This window comes from Panthera onca, chromosome A2 (genome assembly GCF_046562875.1).
Source record: "Panthera onca isolate mPanOnc1 chromosome A2, mPanOnc1 haplotype 2, whole genome shotgun sequence".
Taxonomy (NCBI): Eukaryota; Metazoa; Chordata; class Mammalia; order Carnivora; family Felidae; genus Panthera; species Panthera onca.
Window position 1 is genome coordinate 69,508,462 of NC_138340.1, and position 17,284 is coordinate 69,525,745.

The 17,284-nt window shown below is 38.7% G+C and overlaps 3 long non-coding RNA genes across 6 annotated transcripts in view; 2 read left to right on the forward strand and 1 right to left on the reverse strand.

Moving 5' to 3' along the window:
* The window catches only part of LOC132679022 (uncharacterized), a 46,881-nt gene that overhangs the window by 13,538 nt on the left and 16,059 nt on the right, over nt 1–17,284 (forward strand). The window contains exon 1 of one of the 2 annotated variants that reach the window (XR_009609931.3): nt 2,563–2,791. The exons of the other annotated variant lie outside the window; for it this stretch is intronic. This is a non-coding gene — a long non-coding RNA (uncharacterized LOC132679022). Of the gene's footprint in view, nt 1–2,562; nt 2,792–17,284 lie in introns of those variants that run through there. 2 annotated transcript variants of the gene reach the window in all.
* The window catches only part of LOC132679024 (uncharacterized), a 29,377-nt gene that overhangs the window by 938 nt on the left and 11,155 nt on the right, over nt 1–17,284 (reverse strand). The window contains exon 6 of one of the 3 annotated variants that reach the window (XR_009609935.1): nt 16,191–17,121. The exons of the other annotated variants lie outside the window; for them this stretch is intronic. This is a non-coding gene — a long non-coding RNA (uncharacterized LOC132679024). Of the gene's footprint in view, nt 1–16,190; nt 17,122–17,284 lie in introns of those variants that run through there. 3 annotated transcript variants of the gene reach the window in all.
* On the forward strand, nt 10,501–12,952 carry LOC144614101 (uncharacterized). Its single transcript, XR_013551625.1, has 2 exons — nt 10,501–10,761; nt 12,673–12,952. It is a non-coding gene; the product is annotated as an uncharacterized LOC144614101 (long non-coding RNA).

Genomic DNA, 17,284 nt, shown 5'->3' on the forward strand with positions numbered 1-17,284 from the left:
CTGGTGTTCTTATAAGAAAAGGAAATTTAGGTGTGCCTGAGTGGCTCAGTCAGTTAAAACATCTGACTGTTGATCTCAGCTGAGGTCTTGATCTCAGGGTTGTGAGGTCAGGCACCGTATTGGAGTCTGGCTGGGCATGAAGCTTACTTAAAAAAAAAAAAAAAAAAAAAAGTAATTAAGGAAAGGAAATTTGGACACAGATGAGTGCAGAAGGAAGATGATGTGAAAGATACAGGAAGAAGACTGACATCTACAAGTTACAGAAAGAAGTCAGAAAAAACCAACTTTGCTGATATCTTGATCTCCGACTTCTAGCCTCCAGAATTGAGAAAATAAATCTCTGGTTAAGTCACCCAGTCTGTGGTACTTGTTTATGGCAGCCCTAGCAAACTAGTACAGAAGGCAAGGTTTTATTGCCTATTTTTCCTTACTGTTTCCAAAAAGAAATAAAAGTTCAAGTGAGCAAATTTTTGGATACACAGTAATCTCATAGGAATATAAAAATCATGAACTGTTGTTTTCCAGTGTTGCAATGAAGACATGTAGGGCTTTGTGAAAATGTATACCTGAGAAAAGAATCAGATATATATTTTTTTAATTGAAGTATAGTTGACCTACAATATGTTAGTTTCAGATGCACAACATAGTGATTCAACAGTTATACATTATGAAATGGTAATCCACGATTAGTGAAGTTAAAGGGGGGGTGTCACAGTTTTTAAACATTGTTTTTAAAATTGTGTCAGTTAATTTTATTGTCAAGTAGCTTTTTAAAAAAATTTCTTATGAACACTATATTTCCTGTGTTCGTGCATGTTTAAATATACCTGTCTTTATGTTTAGTGGCTTGGGGGGGGGGTGGGTATAAAATTGGGTGTCATTTAACTTTTCTTGGAAATTGGACTGAAATTAATTATTCTATTATCTGCTAGCACTAAGCGTTAGAAAGGAGAAATTTGACATTAGCTTGAAATGTGTCCTTCTTACTTTGCATCTTCTATGTGATTAAAGAATTCTTTGGGGGGGGCGCCTGGGTGGCGCAGTCGGTTAAGCGTCCGACTTCAGCCAGGTCATGATCTCGCGGTCCGTGAGTTCGAGCCCCGCGTCGGGCTCTGGGCTGATGGCTCGGAGCCTGGAGCTTGTTTCTGATTCTGTGTCTCCCTCTCTCTCTGCCCCTCCCCCGTTCATGCTCTGTCTCTCTCTGTCCCAAAAATAAATAAACGTTGAAAAAAAAAAATTTAAAAAAAAAAAAAAAAAAGAATTCTTTGGGAAACAATGGGAATCCTGAAATCAATGGAAACAAGAGCTGCCTTGATAAAAACCGTATTATATGTAGCTTTAAATTTTTTTTTTAGCATTTATTTATATTTGAGAGAGAGCAAGTGAGCCCAAGTGAGGGAGGGGCAGAGAGAGAGGAGACGCAGAATCCAAAGCAGGCTCCAGGCTCTGAGTTGTCAGCACAGAGCCTGATGCAGGACTGGAACCCACGAACCTCGATATCATGACCTGAGCCGAAGTCGGAAGCTTAACCGACTAAGCCACCCAGGTGCCCCTTTATATAGTTTTTTACGTAGACTAATTCTCAGGGAAGTTTGTGTTCTTACATCTTGTAAAAAGTGTTCTGTTTCATATGTTGGTTTATCTGTTTAAGGAGACTGCCCTTTTATTATTTTTTCTTTGTTCTTTAAATATTATATTTTCTTAATTGTTTTATCTTATTTCTCTATTCACTGTGATTGGCTCAAGCCTTTTTATACTTTATTAATTCCATTTTTAACTCTTCTATTTCTTGCTGTTTCTAATTCATTTTCTGATATTTTCATTCTCAAATTTTTTTAGCAGTACAGTTTTTTTTTTTTAAATTTCATTCAATTTTTAGGTTATTGGCTGATGAGAAATCATCTTCTGGAGTTCATGTCCTTATTAATTTTTTTTTTTTTTTTTTTTTTTTTTTTTTTTTTTTTTTTTTTTTTTTTTTTTGTCACAGAAAGTACTTGCGGAGAGTTTTCTTCTATTTCTTTTAGATTTCTACTCTTAGGTTCTTTATCTGCCTTCTGTCTGCTGTTGTCATCTCTCTGCAACTTTATTTTTTAGTAGTATGTTTGTATAATTTTGTTTTATTTATGTTTTTATTTAAATCCAAGTTAGTTAATGTATAGTGTAAATAATGGTTTCAGTGCACGTACGTGTAACATTCAGTGTTCATCCCAACAAGTGCCCCCCTTAATGCCCATCACCCATTTAACCCATCCTCCCGCTCACCTCCCCTCCAGCAACCCTCAGTTTGTTCTCTGTATTTCAGAGTCTCTTATGCTTTGTTCCCTCTCTGTTTATCTTATTTTTGCTTCCCTTCCCCTATGTTCCTCTGTTGAGTTTCTCAAATTCCACATACAAGTGACCATATGATATTTGTCCTTCTCTGACTGACTTATTTCATATAGCACAATACATTCTAGTTCTACAACGTTGTTGCAAATGGTAAGATTTCATTCTTTTTGATCACTGAGTAATATTCCATTGTATATATACCACATTTTCTTTATGCATTCATCAGTCAATGGACATTTGGGCCCTTTCCATAATTTGGCTATTGTTGATAGTGCTGCTATAAACATTGAGGTGAGTGTGCTCCTTGGAATCAGCATTTTTGTACCTTTGGATAAATAACTAGCAGTCTAGTAGCGCAATTGCTGGGTCGTAGGTTAGCTCTGTTTTTTTTGTTTGTTTGTTTTTTTGAGGAACCTCCACACTGTTCAGAGTGGCTGCACCAGCTTGAATTCCCACCAACAGGGTAAGTGGGTTCCCCTTTCTCTGTATCCTTGCCAACATCTGTTGCTTCCTGAGTTGTTAATTTTAGCCATTCTGACAGGTGTGAGGTGGTATCTGATCATGGTTTTGATATGTATGTCCTGGATAATAGTGATGTTGAGCGTCTTTTCATGTTTCTGTTAGCCATCTGGATGTCTTCTTTGAAAAAGTGTCTATTCATGTCTTCTGCCCATTACTTTCACTGGATTATTTGTTTGTTGGTTGTTGAGTTTGATAGGTTCTTTATAGATTTTAGATACTCGCCTCTTAACTGATAATGTCATTTGCAAATATCTTCTTCTGTCAGTTGCCTTTTAGTTTGGCTGATTGTTTCCTTCACTGTACAGAAAGTGTTTTTCTTGATAAGGTCCCAATAATTCATGTTTGCTTTTGCTTCCCTTGCCTCCGGAGACATGTCAAGGAAGAAGTTGCTCCAGCAGAGGTCAAAGAGGTTGCTGCCTGTTTTCTCTGTAGGATTTTTATAGTTTCCTATCTTGCAGTTAGGTCTTTCATCCATTTTGAATTTATTTTTGTGTATGGTGTAAGGAAGTGTTCCAAGCTCATTCATCTCAATGTCACTGTTCAGTTTTCCCAACACCATTTGCTGAAGAGACCAGTCTTTTTCCCATTGGGTATTCTTTCCATTTAGTCAAAGATTAGTTAGCCATACTTTGTGGGTCCATTTCTGGGTTCTCTGTAATTTCATTGATCTATGTGTCTGTTTTTATGTCAGTACCATACCTTCTTGATGGTTGCATCTTTGTAGTACAGCTTGAAGTCTGGACTTGTGGTACCTCCGCCTTTCGTTTTCTTTTCAACATGACTTTGGCTATTCAGGGTCCTTTCTGGTCCCATACAGGAGACTCATTTTAGACCTAAAGACACCTGCAGACTGAAAGTGAGGGGATGGAGAACTGTCTATCATGCTAATATACATCAAAACAAAGCCATAGTAGCCATACTCATATCAGAAAAACTAGATCTCAAAGCAAGGGCAAGAGATGAAGAAGGGCATTATATCATAATTAAGGGATCTATCCACCAAGAAGATCTAATAATTGTAAATATCTCCCAACTTGGAAGCATCCAAATATATAAATCAATTAATCACAAGCACAAGGAAACTAATTGATAATAATATAATAATAGTAGGGGACTTTAACACCCCACTTACAACAACGGACAGATCATCTAAGCAGAAAATCAACAAGGAAATGGCTTTGAATGACACACTGGACCAGACGGACTTAACAGATATACTCAGAACTTTTCATCCTAAAGCAGCAGAATACACATTCTTCTCCAGTGCACATGGAACATTCTGCAGAATAGATCACATACTGGGTCACAAATTAGCTCTCAACAAGTTCAAAAAGATTGAGACCATACCATGCATATTTTCATGCTGGAATACCTTGAAACTTGGAATCAATCACAGGGAAAAAATTGGGAAGACCACAAATACTTGTAGGTTAAAGAGCATCCTACTAACGAATGAATGGGTTAACCAAGAAATTAAAGAGGAAATAAAAAGTTACATGGAAGCCAATGAAAGTGAAAACACAGCAGTCAAAAACCTTTGGGATGCAGCAAATGTGGTCATAAGAGGGAAGTATATAGCAATCCAAGCCTTCCTAAGAAGGAAGAAATGTCTCAAATACATAACCTAACCTTACACCTTAAAGGAGCTGGATAAAGAACATTAAATAAAACTCACAACCAGCAGAAGAATGGAAATAATAAAGATTAGAACAGAAATCGATACTGAAATCAAAAAACACTAGAACCGATCAACAAAACCAGCAGCTGTTTCTTTTAAAGAATTAACAAAATTGATAAACCCTAGCCAGAGTTACCAACAAGAAAAAGGAAAGGACCCAAATAAATAAAACCACAAATGAAGGAAGAGAGATCACAACCAACACCGCAGAAATGTATAATTTTAAACAGTCCTTTTTAAAAACATCTTTTATAAAAATTTAAAACACACAATGCACAAAGATAGAGAACAAGACCAAGGTGTCACTCCTTTTTCATCTTGTGTAGAAAGAACGTGGGCTACTCTAAGTTTCACTTTGCTCTCAGTAGTGCAGTGTCCTCATACTTTGCAGAATCCTGTTTATCTCCTGAGAACCATGGCTTGAAAGCTGTGTTTTGCTTCTGTTTCCTTCTCCGTAGCCTGAGGATGTAGGAAAATGGTATAGGCCTAATTCCATCTGTGTTTCCTTCATTTAAGGATGTAGGTTCTGTTTTCTCCTCTGAAATGTGACCCAGTATCCTATCCTAACATTCACTTGATTTAGAGTGTACCCTGTTATTATGGGGGGAAATCTGTGGTCCCAGACAGGCCTGATACCTCTCCTGCTTCTGCTCACTGTCTTTCTGCAGAGGCTTCTACTCTTAAAAGATTTCTTTTTGGGGGCACCTGGGTGGCTCGGTCAGTTAAGCGTCCGACTTCGGCTCAGGTCATGATCTCACGGTCCCTGAGTTCGAGCCCCGCGTCGGGCTCTGTGCTGACAGCTCAGAGCCTGGAGCCTGTTTCAGATTCTGTGTCTCCCTCTCTCTCTGCCCCTCCCCTGTTCATGCTCTGTCTCTCTCTGTCTCAAAAATAAATAATAAAACGTTAAAAAAAAATTAAAAGATTTCTTTTTGAATTTTGCCTATCCTATTAAACCCCTCTGATGGCTTTTCTCCAAAGGAAGAAATATTTACGGAAATTCTCAACATTTCATTCACTCTCTTTCTGGAGCTTAGGGTAAAGGTTGGGGAGGTATGACAAGCCACATCAGAATTGTTTTTTTTTTTTTTTCTTTTTTCACAGCTCATTGAAGTTATGGCATGAAGTTGTGTGCTTTTCCTTATTTGGTTCTTGTTCTTGGAATTTTTGCTGATTTTAATAATTACTCTATTAGATGTTGGAGGAGGTGAATTCTGGGCTCCTGTTTTGCTTGACATTGCTATTTTAATAAGAAGATGGGAGATTAAAATAGGCCCTGTTATCTTGTGATCCTTTTAACCCAGAACTCTTTAATTGGAAATTGAGATCTCTACATTATACAAGAAGCTCTTTGATAGTCCTGTTTTTATCTTCCACTCACTTTCTTTGAACTGCTTTTAGCACCTACCCTCTGCTAATTGATGCCACAGGAGTAACTTAACCCTTAAGAAGATAATTGTTCTAGTTTACTGATATTATACCAATTAACATGGGATAATGCTAAAAATAGTAGAAAACAGAACAGTAGTACTAATGGCCAAACCAGAATTGTTGTCACAGAGCAATTAGTTCAGTTGCCTATTTTTACAGACAGAAATGGAAGCAAGTGAGGAAAATAAGTGTAAAGTCCTGGCATTCGAACCAAGCATCCCAACTCCCACAGCAGAATTGTTTTTTCCATTTTATCTCTATGTTTCCCTACCATCCCATAGTAACTCCCCAGATAGCTACTTTCCAGCTCTTTTAATAAATGGGAAATTTAATACCTAGCCCTCAGTTTAGTTCATTGTAGCCTAAGGATCAAGTACTTAGGAAAGATATAATGTATTCACTATGCAAGAGGACCATCTATCTGCAACATCCAGTGCCTGCAGTGATAGTTGATTAAGTGGATTTTAATATGCCCTCCCTTTCTATTGTTCATATTGCATCCCACCTAAGACTGATAGTGCTGTAAGCACACTTGGCAACGGGGTTGGGATATCCTAGATGAGGGAAGATCAGTGGTCTGGTCAAGAGTGTTTGAGGACTTCTGCTTCCAGCCATGATGGAAAAACTGGGAAAAGACTTGCCCTCCCAATGTGAGAAAATGACAAAACTGGACACAATAGTTGAAATAACTGTTTTCAGAGACTGGGAAACAGGAGATACAAGGCTGATCCGTAAGGAGAGGATAAAATAAAGTGAGTCTTAAAGTCACACCAACACTCTGCCTGAAGGGCACTTTCCAAAGCCAAACCACAAGACAGCAAAAAGGTTCCCATGTAGAGAATAGTAGTCTTGAGTTTAGGAGGTAATTATTAGAGATCAAGGAATCGGAGATGGCTGGAATTCTTTGGGCAGACTAGCATGGAGTGGGGACTAGGTGGAGAAAGAGGTCTAGAAATCTGCAGAGTTCCTCTGGAGTCTGTTAATGAAAGTTAAGCTGTGCTAATGAATGTAAGGTCAGCTGCCACAAGACTGGGCTAGCGATTAGATGCTCTAAGATGAGGAATTCCTGGGGGACACAAGATCTAGAACGCATACAAGTTCACTCTCAATCCCATGACATTCAAAGGATAGAACTAGTACAAATTTACGCCATTCAGTTTGATGACTTGGAAGGAATGGACAAATTCTTTGCAAGACAAAAATTATTGATGGGAAATCTGAATAGCCCTATAAATATAGTAAAGAAGTTGAGCTCATACTTAAAAACCTTCCTACAAGGAAAATTCCAAGGTCAATGTCTTCACTGATGAATTTCACCAAACATTTTAAGGAATAATAATAGTAGTAGTAATAAGCACAAACTCAAAAAATAGAGAAAAGAGAACCCTTAGCAGCTCGATTTTTGAAGCTAATATCACTGACAACCAAAACCCCGTACCAATGTCTCGTGATATTGATGCAAAAATTAACAAGCTATTACAAAAGTGAATCTAGCTATGTATAATAAGCATAATATATTATGTGTAAGTGTAATTTTTCTTAAAAATGCCAGGTTGGCTTAACGTTTGAAAAATAAATATAATTTAACATTAACAGAATAAAGGAGGAAGAAAACATATTTTCTTGCTCCGGGAAAAGAAGAAAAGATACATTTGACAAAATTTAGTTTATATTTATTACAAAAAAGAACTTATTGAAATAGGAGTAAAAGGGAACTGTTAAAGGACATTTTAAAAATTCACAACTAACATCATACTTTATGGCAAAAGACTGAATTCACTTTCCCTAAAGTCAGGAACAAGGCTCCATTCCCATCACCTTTATTCAACATTGAATAAAGTCATTGCCATTTGGGCTAGTAGAAAACAGCAAGACAGAAGTGAAAGGCACTTTATGTGTTGGGAGCAAAGATGTTAAGATAAAAAGGAGGGAGGCAAACCATAAGAGACTTTTAAATACAGAAACAAGCTGAGGGTTGCTGGAGGGGAGATGGGTGGGGGGATGGGCTAAATGGGTGATGGGCATTAAGGAGAGCACTTGTTGGGATGAGCACTGGGTGTTACATATTAAGTGATAAATTACTGCGTTCTACTTCTGAAACTAATACTACACTATATGTTACTAACTTAAACTTAAATAAATTTTTTTAAATGTTAATTTTATTTGCAGATGGCATTACTACGTTTTGTTTTTTTTTTTTTAATTTTTTAACGTTTATTTTTGAGAGGGAGAGAGACAGCGTGAGCAGGGGAGGGGCAGAGAGAGGGAGACACAGAACTGGAAGTGGGCTCCAGGCTCCATGCTGTCAGCACAGAACCTGATGCCAGGCTCAAACCCATGAACTGTGAGATCATGACCTGAGCCAAAGTCGGAGGCTTAATTGACTGAGACACCCAGGTGCCCCTGGCATTCTATGTTTATAGAAATTCCTAAGGAATCTTCAAAAATTATGTTAGAATAAATGAGTGAATTTAAAAGGCCACATGATGCAAAATCAATATGCAAAATCACTTGTATTTCTATATATTAGCAATCAAAAATTAGAAAATGAAAATTTTAAAATATATTAGCATCAAAATCATGAAATATTTAAGATAAATTTGACAAAATATATTCAAAATCTATATACTGAAAACTACAAAAAAAAAAACAACACAAAACAAAGACAAATGTGTTCGTGGATTGGGAAACTCAATATTGTTAAGATGCTAATTCTTCCCAATTTAGTAGATGCACTGTCTTCCCAAAGTCCCAGCTTTGGACTGTTTGGACAGTCCCTGTGTTTTGTACAACTTAAGCTGGTCTTAAAATTTATAAGGAAATGCAGGAGGGCCTAGAGTAGCCAAAATAATTTAAAAGCAAGGACAAATGTCAAGGACTTCAAGACTTAATATAGAGCAACAACAAGCAAGAAAATGTCATGTTGTTCTCATGTTTGATAAATACAGAAATGGAACAAAATAGGGACTCCAGAAATAGACCCACACAAATATGGTCAGTTGATTTTCAGAAAAGATACCAAAGTAATTCAATGGTAACAAATGGTGCTGGTACAGCGAAATATCTATATGGGGGGAAAAAAAAACCTCAGTAAAAATCAAAACTATAAAACTTCTAGAAAACAGGAGAAAATTTTTGTGATCTCAGTATAGGCAAAAATTTTAAACAGGTAACAGAAAGCTGTAACCGTAAAATATTGATGAATTAAGCTTTGTCAAAATTAAAAATGTTTGCTCTTCAAAGAACACTTCAGAATATAAAATGGCAAGTCAAAGACTAGGAAAATATACTAACAATACATGTATCTTGCATAAGACTGGTACAGAGCATATATAAAGAAACTTACAATTCAATAAGTAAAAGATAACCCAGGGCACCTGGGTGACTCAGTCAGTTAAGCGTTCAACTTTGGCTCAGGTCATAATCTCACAGTTCTTGGGTTTGAGCTCCGCATTGGGCTCTGTGCTGACAAGCTCAGAGCCTGCAGCCTACTTCAGATTCTGTGTCTCCCTCTTTCTCTGCCCTTCCCCCGCTCACACTCTGTCTCTCTCTCTTTCAAAAGTAATAAGTTTTTTTTAATTTAGAAAAAAAATTTTTTAAAAAGAAGATAACCCAATTTTATATAGCAAGGGAAACTAAATGTTTAACAAAATAACACATATGAATGACCAATAAGCACATGAAAATATACTCATCATTTTTTTTTATTTTTTTTAATGTTTATTTTTGAGAGAGAGAGAGAGAGAGAGAGAGAGCAGGGATGGGGCAGAGAGAGAGGGAGACACAGAATCTGAAACAGGCTCCAGGCTCTGAGATGTCAGAGCCTGACCTGGGGCTCAAACGCACAAGCCGTGAGATCATGACTGGAGCCAAAGTTGGGTGCTTAACCAACTGAGCCACCCAGGCGCTCCTATATTCATCATTATTAACTGCACACCCACCAGAATCGATTTTTTTTTTAAGTGGCAGCACCAAATATTAACAAAGATATGGCCCAGCTGGAACTCTCATTGATTGCTCTAGGATTCTAAAATTTTAGAAAATATTTAGCTGTTTTTATAAAACTAAACTCAGCTGTCTACCTCAAAGTATTTACTATGAGAGATGAGAACACCTATAAACGCTTATATACATGTATATTCATAGCAGTCTTATTCATAAGTTTAAAAACTGGGAACAACCCAAATGTCCATCAATAAGAAAATGTGTACATAAATTTGGGTGTATTTATACAAAGGAATAGTACTCAGGAGCAAAAATAAATGAGCTTCTGATAACATGAAATAACATGAATAGATGTCAAAAAGGGTATATTTGAACAAAAAAAAATACTTAAATACAGGCATGAAAGAGTACATACTGTATAATTCTGTTTATATGAAATTCTAAAAAGTCAAAACTGGCCTATACTGATAGGGAATAGAACAATGGTTGCCTGAGGTAAAGGATTATCTGTAAATAGACACAAGTGTACTTTTCAGCAGTAATGAAAATTTCTTGATGGTGTTGGTGGCTGCCTGGGTGTATACATTGTCAAAGCTCATTGAGCTGATACACTTTATTTTATTTTTTTTTTAATTTTTTTTTTTAACATTTATTTATTTTTGAGACAGAGACAGAGCATGAACGGGGCAGGGGCAGAGAGAGAGGGAGACACAGAATCGGAAGCAGGCTCCAGGCTCAGAGACTGACGCGGGGCTCTAACTCACGGACCGCAAGATCGTGACCTGAACTGAAGTCGGACGCTCAACCGACTGAGCCACCCAGGCGCCCCTGATACACTTTAAAAGGGTGCATTTTATTAAGTAAGTGTAAGCCTCCCTCAGTATGGTTGTTTTTTAAAAACTTCCTGTTCTCCTATATTTAAAAATGGCATGTCCAATAAAGGCTTAATATCCAAAATATCACCAACAGACACATGAAAAGATGTTCAACATCACTCACCATCAGGGGAAATGCAAATCAAGACCATAATGACCTGTCACCTCACAAGTTTTAGAATGGCTAAAATCAAAAAAGCAAGAAGCAACAAATGTTGGCAAGGATGTAGAGAAAAGGGAACCCTCTTGCACTGTTGGGAATGCAAACTGGTGCAGCCAGTGTGAAAAACACTACAGAGATTCCTCAAAAAATTAAAAATAGATCATATGACCCAATAATTGCACTACTGGGTGTTTACCGAAAAAATATGAAAACACTAATTTGAAGGGTATATACACCTCTGTGTTTATTATAGCATTATCTACAATAGTCAAGACATGGAGGCAGCCCAAATGTCCATCAATAGATGAGTGGATAAAGGAGATGTAGTGTGTGTGTGTACACACACACACACACACACACACCATAATATTATTCATCCACAAAAAGAATGAAATCTCAAGCAAATAAGCCAATCAGAGAGACAAATACTATATGACTTCATTCATGTTATAATTTAAGAAACAAAACAATCAAAAGGGAAAAAAAAGAGACAAACCAAACAAACAAACAAAAAACCACTCTTACCTATATAGAACAGAAGGTTGCCAGAAGGGAGGTTGCTGGGAGGATAGGTGAAATAGGTGATGGGGATTAAGAGTATACTTACCTTTTTTGTTTGTTTGTTTTTGATTCAAGTTAGTTAACATACAATGTAGTCTTGGCTTCAGTAGTAGAACCCGGTGATTCATCCCAAAAAGTGCCCTTCTTAATGCCCGTTGCCCATTTAGTCCATCCCCACAGGCACCCTGCCTCCAGCAACCCTCAGTTTGTTCTCTGTACTTGAGTCTGTTATGGTTTGCTTCCCTCTCTGTTTTTATCTAATTTTTCCTTCCCTTCCCCTATGTTCATCTGTTGAGTTTCTCAAATTCCACATGAGTGAAATTGTATGTCTTTCTCTGACTGACTTATTTCTCTTAGCATAATATGTTCTAGTTCCATCCACATTTCTGCAAATGGCAAGATTTAATTATTTTTGATCGCCAAGTAATATTCCAGTGTGTGTGTGTGTGTGTGTGTGTGTGTGTGTGTGTGTGTATGTGTGTATTTATATGTACACACCACATCTTCTGAATCCATTCATCAGTCAATGGACATTTGCGCTCTTTCCATAATTTGGCTATTATTGACAGTGCTACTATAAACATTGGGGTGCATGTGCCCCTTCGAATCAGCATTTTTGTATCCTTTGGATAAATAGCTAGTAGTGCAATTGCTGGGTCATACGGTAGCTCTATTTTTATTTTTTTGAGGAACCTCCCTACTGTTCTCCAGAGTGGCTGCACAAATTTGCATTCCCACCAAACAGTGCAAAAGGGTTCCCCTTTCTCTGCATCCTCACCACCATCTGTTATTTCCTGAGTTGTTAATTTTAGCCATTCTGACAGGTGTGAGGTGATATCTCATTATGGTTTTGATTTGTATTTCCCTGATGCTGAGTGATGTTGAGCATCTGTCATACACCTGTTAGCCATCTGCATGTTTTCTTTGGAAAAGTGTCTATCCATGTCTTCTGCCCATTTTTCCACTTGATTATTTGTTTTTTGGGTGTTGAGTTTGATAAGTTCTTTATAGGTTTTGGATACCAACCCTTTAGCAGATATGTCATTTGCAAATATCTTCTCCCATTCCATCAGTTTCCTTTTAGTTTTGTTGATTGTTTCCTTGGCTGTGCAGGTTTTTATCTTGATGAGGTCCTAACAGTTCAAGTTTGCTTTTATTTCCCTTGCCTCCAGAGACGTGTCAAGTAAGAAGTTGCTGCGGCCAAGGTCAAAGAGGTTGCTACCTGTGTTCTCCTGTAAGGATTTTGATGGTTTCCTGTCTCACATTTAGGTCTTTCAGCCACTTTGAATTTATTTTTGTGAAGAGTACACTTATCTTGATAAGCAATGACTAATACATGGAATTCTTAAATCACTATACTGTACACCTGAAAGGAATATAAAATTGTATGTTAGCTATACTGGAATTGAGATAAAATGAAATAAATTCCTGTTCTCCTATTTGCACCTTGAAGCAGATTTTCAAGTTTCTTTTATTAGAGGACATTTTTGAAACAAAGGTTTGCATATTTTTATCACAAGTATCTCAGAAAGACACAAGGTGGCGGTGTTACTTCAAGAAAGTCTGTGTGTGCAGTCTCCAAATCAAGCCCGGTTCACCTGACAGGTCTTTCTTTAGTCCTCAGAACGAGTTATTGTCCTCAGTACTTTCTTATCCAGTACTTATCTAATATACTTATTATTAATTAATTATATACTTAATTATTGTCTTCATTCAATAACCATGCCACAGATCTTTTTTAAACATCTGAAGAGCTTTTTAAGAATCTTCTTTTGTTGTTGTTTTTCTACTGCAGTTAATAATAGTCAAGGTGGTACATAGTTCACAGCGAGTAAGGTATTTTGTTACTGGGGAGACCTATGTCCACTACAATTTGTTACTCACCTAGTGAACTGAGAAATTTATTTGCCTTACCTCTACAGAGTACATTTCCTAACAGTACTTCCCATTTGTAGTTCAGACATTCAGCCATTAGAGGGCAATCCAGAAGCATAATTAAGATCATTCATGAATGACGCGGGGGGGGGGGGGGGGGGGGGAAGCTGAGGGAAGTCTTTGGTGGTTGGTCTGGGAGAATTGTTTTGAGTGTAGCAACCAAGTAGATCTACAAAAGGAGACTATAACCAGATAATTAATAAGCACCAGTAAACATTCACTCTATGAAAAGTAAAGAGTGTAAAGAAAGTGAATACATTTCTAGAAACCATCTATTTGATTCAGAATTCTTTTGTTTAAAACATTATTTCTCGGTAGTAAAGTCGTTCCTATTAATGAACCCTCCTGAGGAGAACTATAATCTCTGGACTCAGAACTACAGGAAGCCACACAAAGGAAAAGAAATCAGGCAGCTTCTGGAGGGGAAAAGACACTCAGGAGAAAAGAAGGCACCTAGCAAATTTCAACTTTTTTGACTTTTATACCAACGACAGACCCCCAGTTCGTGCCGTGTTTTTGGTGGACGCTCAGATAGTAGATCTCATTTTACTGGCTAGAGGAAGCACAAGACAGAAGTACCAGAGTAACTGGAACATGAAAAGGAGGTGGCAAGAAAAAGAGACCCAGAGAAAGTCCACCTGCTAGCCCACCCCTCAACCATGCTCACATGAGGCAACTTCGGGTGGCTAAGGCTGAACACTAGTGCATCCCCGTGTTTCCCTACTACTTGACGGTGGCTCTCTGTGCCGTGGGGAGACGAGTGGCCTGGGCCACCGTGATCCGAATCCTGACCACTGTCTGTAATGCCTTGAGCTTATGCATAAACCTCTCGCAGCTTCAGTTCCTCCAGGTAATGAAGGAAACTCTGCCTTTCTCACAAGGTTATTTTTGAGGACGAACAGAGGAAACCTGTGTGAAGTTCCTAGCACGTAGGAGTTGAAGAAGTGATTAATTTTCTTCCCACCTCTTTTTCTGGTTTACGTGAGTTCTTGTGACCGATTCTCAATTTCTGAGGTAAACTCTACTGGCAGACCTCCAAATCAGCTTGAGACTCTGGTCCTGAACTTTCATAAAAGACCGTGAGCTCACTTCTCACAAGCCTTTGGCATCTGTCCCCCTTTTGAAATCCAGGTTTGAAGAATAAGCTGTCACATTTTTGCAGTGAGCACTGGCTTGCTAGGCTCCCCAAGAGAAGCCCCAGGTGGCCGCTGCCCCCTGACAAACTGAGCGGTCAACTTCCCGAGCATATTTCAGCACCACTGGCTCAATCTCAAACATTGGCCTTTCTGACCTGCTATTTACACTAGATCTCTAGTCTTTATTAATCCTCATTTCCCACCGCCTCCTATTTTTTTTCTCAGCGGTTACACGTACATGATTTTGAGTGACCATGTGCACCAGTTATGGAAAGGCCTACCGTCTCTCACTGTCATGGCGTCAGTCCTCTATGGTTCTTCTTTCCTACGTCCACCATCCAGTCAGTGCTCATGTGTGGGTCCTGCAGACTAACTGGAATGTGCTCATTTGCCCTTACCTCTCACCTGGATCATGCGCTAGCCTTCTACCTGGTTTCCTGGCTTCCATTCATGTGCCCTCTACGCCATTCTCCTTCAAACCCAGGAGTTAAACCTTTAAATACATTTATCAATTTATATTATAATCTTTCTCTTTAAATTCTCCTATGGCTTCTTATTGTAGTTAGAGGGAAAAAAAATCTAATCTCCTTACAGGTCCTCTGATTACTTGTCTGATGTCACTTTAAAATTTCTTTTAGGGGCGCCTGGGTGGCTCAGTCGGTTAAGCGTCCGACTTCGGCTCAGGTCATGATCTCACGGTTCGTGAGTTCAAGCCCCGTGTCGGGCTCTGTGCTGACAGCTCAGAACCCTCAGCCTGTTTCAGATTCTGTGTCTCCCTCTCTCTCTCTGACCCTCCCCCATTCATGCTGTCTCTCTCTGTCTCAAAAATACATAAACGTTAAAAATTTTTTTAAATGTTTTACTTATTTTTGAGAGAGAGACAGAGTACGAATGGGGAAGGGGCAGAGAGAGACACACACAGAATCCGAAGCAGGCTCCAGGCTCCGAGCTGTCAGCACAGGGCCCGACACGGGGCTCAAACTTGTGAACCATGAGATCATGACCTGAGCCAAACTCGGACACTTAACCAACTGAACCACCCAGGCACCCCTTTCTGATATCACTTTTAATACTCATCACTTCAGTCACTGTGGTCCTGGCTTTCTGTCCCACAAACGTTTCAAACTGATGCTCATCCAATCTGCTGTGATTGTTGTTTCCTGTGCTTGAACTTTCTTTCTTTGCTTGGCTACCTGCCTTTTATTATTACTGCTTTGCTTCTATTACTGTCTCCTTAAAAAGGCCTTCCTGGCCGTCCTAACTATAGTAGGCCTTACCTAGAATCAGACCCCCCTGTCCCATTGCACGGTTTTGTTTCCTTCATAGCACTTATCACTGTCAAAACTCGTCTTAAAAATGGGCACCTGGGTGGCTCAGTCTGTTAAGCCTCCGACTTCGACTCAGGTCATGATCTCACAGTTCTTGAATGTGAGCCCCATATCTGGCTTAACACTGACAGTGCAGAGCCTGCTTGGGATCCTCTCTCTCTGTCTCTCTCCCTGCCCCTTCCCCACTTATGCTCTAAATAAATAAATAAATAAATAAATAAATAAACAAACTTAAAAAAATTGGTCTTAAAAAGAAATGGATTTTATCTGTTTATCTATTGCAACACCATCCAATTCAGATACAGAGTTTATTGGAGAAAAACATTCAGAGAAGTAATAGAACATATGCATTGTCTCTAACTCTTGTTACTTGTTAGGTCTTATACCGGGTGCAGGTGGTCTGCATGTCCCATGGCCAAGGTTCCAATAAAGGAGGACATTCCCTGGGGATGTTCTGTGTATTTGTGGTGTGCCTTTTGAGAAGAGGGGCAAGGTCGGAAAGCATCCATGAGACGACACAAGTTCCCTGGTCGGGGAGGTGTCCTTGGAAGGGATACTCCAGAACATGGCGACTTGTCATTAGCCTGATAAACTAGTAATTAGCCTGTTCAACTAACTCAGATCTCCTTTCCAAGCTCTCTGCTGTGCTGCCAAAAGTGGGGAGGACATGAGCATCCAGGGCCGTTGGCTCCCATCTCCTCATTAAAATACAACCATCATGGAGGTGGTTGTCTGTCTTGTTTGCCACTAAAATAGTACCAGAAACATAGAAAGGTGGTCACCATATTTGTGGAGCAAATGAAAGAAAAATGGCATGAATAGCAATGGAGTAAATGATGAAAGGGAACTGAAATATAGCAGGAAAGGCCATACTTGAAGTTGTGTCTTGGTGGTGGACGGGGTACTGCTGGGTAGACAGGTGTCTAAATTTATTGCAGCATAAGGGACAGTAGAAGCCGCTGGTCAAATGAGTCCAGATAGGGGTTTTTCCATTGTTTTACATACATACCCGTGACAACTTCATTTAAGGAGTTCTATCAACGTGACACGTGCTGTCTCTTAAATCGGTGGTGTACCCTGGCATCAGAACCAAAATTTCATGATTTTTTTTTAAGAGTATCAGATTAGGATTCTGTGGGAGACTGGTTCCAAGTGTCTTTCTTTTTTTCATTCTCATATTGTTTTGTTCATCTCAGACCAAGATCACAATCTGTCCTGGATTCTGTTTGGCATCAAGAGTGATAATGAGGTCATTTCCACTATAATAAGGTCAACATTAGTAATGCTAACTGCATCCCAATCGATTTTTGGAATGCTTACCAAAGTAAGAAAAAAAAATTTAATAAAGGAAAAGTATATGATGAGCTAAATCCTGAGAAGTCTGA